Source organism: Cebus imitator, unplaced genomic scaffold, assembly GCF_001604975.1.
Source record: "Cebus imitator isolate Cc_AM_T3 unplaced genomic scaffold, Cebus_imitator-1.0 Scaffold292, whole genome shotgun sequence".
NCBI classification, from domain to species: Eukaryota; Metazoa; Chordata; class Mammalia; order Primates; family Cebidae; genus Cebus; species Cebus imitator.
Genome location: NW_016107607.1, coordinates 2,501,284 through 2,503,847, shown reverse-complemented (window position 1 = coordinate 2,503,847; position 2,564 = coordinate 2,501,284). Strand labels below are relative to the sequence as shown.

Below are 2,564 nucleotides of genomic sequence, written 5' to 3'. Positions count from 1 at the left end.
GTCTTAAACTAACTTGCTTTAAACCGTACCAACAGTAATCAAAGCACAATACTAACATCCTGTCTTCTAAACTGCTTACCCTAAGAGCTACACGTTCATAATTCCTTCTCAATTAGGATTTTGTTGTAGCTGTACCCTACTTCTAGTTACCAATTTCTGTTTTAGTCCAGCTAGGTTATGCTGCACTGTAACAACTCCCCAAAATTTCAGTGGCTTAACTTGGGAAGAGTTGTTCTTGCTAGTGTTACACAGGTTCAATTCAAGTTGGTAGCAGGCTTCCAGGCTATGACTGTTCTTCATAGTCACTTAAGGACCCAGGCTGATGGACACATACTATCATGATCATCACAGCAGGGCAGAAGATACAGAGATTGGACATTGACTCATAACATTTCTGTTCATATTTTAATGACCCAAGTAACTTGGTCATTCCTGACTTTAGATAGAGCTGGGAAGGGCAGTCCTACCATGTATCCAGGAGAACCGGAATATTTATAAAGAACTTGAATAACTAACTTATATTCCTAATTATGACTAATTAGAGAATTAGTCATAATTAATAGTGACATCTTAATATACTAAATTTTTGTTTTTACTGTTTAGGCAATATACCTTAGGAAGGAGAAGAAAACTCTGATATGTAATTTTCTTTCTGTTTTTTCTCCTTCCTTTACTTTGCTCCTTCCAGAGAAAGTTTCTCCTCCTTTTCCTGACACCATTATTATTCTCATGTCATGTGCTTTTGATATTACGTCTTGAAGTAGCCATCCAAGTGAAAAGGCAAATAAGAATTTTACCATGAGGGATGACAAAAAAAGATGCTTTCTTTCTGTTCCTTCAGTTTCACTTGTCACATGTTCCTTTTTGTTCTGAATTTTAAAAACCCCAATAGCTTTCAATCTCTTCATATATTCCGCTCCCTCTGCCCCCATCACCAAATCCATAGCAAATTTCTATTATTGCTAAAATAAAGGAGAAATGTCTTCAGAATTATCAGTGTACATTTTTTTAAAAAACCTCTTGTTTTTAAATTTTTAATTTCAACAGGTTTTTGGAGAATAGGTGGTGGTTGGTTAAAATGAGTAAGTCCTTTAGTGGTGATTTCTGAGATTTCAGTGCACTCATCATTTGAGCAGTGTACTACTGTACCAAATGCGTAGTCTTTTATCCCTCACCGCCCCGCCACCCTTTCCCCTGAGTCTCCAAAGTCCATTGTCTCATTTTTATGCCTTTGTGTCCTCATAGCTTAGCTTCCATTTATGAGTGAGAACATACAGTGTTTATTTTTTCATCTTGAGTTACTTCACTTAGAATAATGGTCTTCAATTCCATCCACGTTGCTTCAAATGCCATTATTTTGTTTCTTTGTATGACTGAGTAGTATTCCGTGGTATATATACACCACATTTTCTTTATCCACTTGTTGATTGATGGGCATTTGGGCTGGTTCTATATTCTTGCAGTTGCAAATTGTGTACTATAAACATACATGTGCTGGTATCTTTTTTTGTATAATGACTTCTTTTCCTCTGGGTACATACCCAGGAGTGGGATTGCTAGATCTAATATTAGTTCTACTTTTAGTTCTTTAAGGAATCTCCACACTGTTTTCCACCATGGAAAGCTGTACTAGTTTACATTCCTACCAACAGTATAAAAGCTTTCCCTTTTCACCACATCCATGCCAACATCTATTTTTTTTATATTTTTGATTATGGCCATTCTTGCAGGAGTGAGGTGATACCACATTGTGGTTTTTATTTGCATATCCTTGATCATTAGTGATGTTGAGCATTTTTTTCATGTTTGTTGGCCATTTGTGTATCTTCTTTTAGAATTATCTATTCATGTCCTTAGCTCACTTTTTGATGGGATTTTTTTCTCTTGCTGAATCCAGTTCCTTGTAGATTCTGGATATTAGTCCTTTGTTGAATGTATAGATTGCTAGATTGCAAAGATTTTTCTCCCACTCTGTGAGTTGTCTGTTTACTCTGTGTTATGCAGAAGCTTTTTTGTTTAATTAAGTCTTATCTATTTATGTTTGTTTTTGTCCAATGCAGGACTCTTTGAATAAGGATTTCTAGGCATAGCCTTCTAAGAAATCGTGAACATTTATTTCTACTTCTTATTTCCATGTCTAACACTCAACTAAATGTTCCTCTAGAAGTATTTGGTATTCTGAGCCAGGGAAAATGTCTGCGTTTTGGCAGGGGCTTTGGCTTTACTTGAACACAAACTTTGTGATTGTCCATGTTAAGTGGGGTCACCTTTTCACAGTAAGGTTCCTCTTGTTGTTTCCTGTGATTACCTTTCCCTGTTCTCTCTGCTCTTATTAATGCAACCAATTTCTGCTGCTAGAGTTTTTGCTGCCACGACAAGCTATCATGCATGAGTCCAAGCCATTCAAATATCATTTTTGCTTTTAGAAAGACACAGTTTTGAATCAGAGGAGAATGATATTTGAATATTACAATATCTGTTAAATCTGACTTAGAGAAAATGTAGCTGAATAACCAATGTACCCTTGTACCCAGCTACATATTCAGATAGAATGCCCTTTTTTT

The 2,564-nt window shown here is 36.0% G+C and overlaps 1 protein-coding gene across 10 annotated transcripts in view; it reads left to right on the top strand.

Moving 5' to 3' along the window:
- Positions 1-2,564, top strand: part of ALG13 (ALG13 UDP-N-acetylglucosaminyltransferase subunit) — a 114,818-nt gene that overhangs the window by 47,624 nt on the left and 64,630 nt on the right. The window lies entirely within an intron of this gene.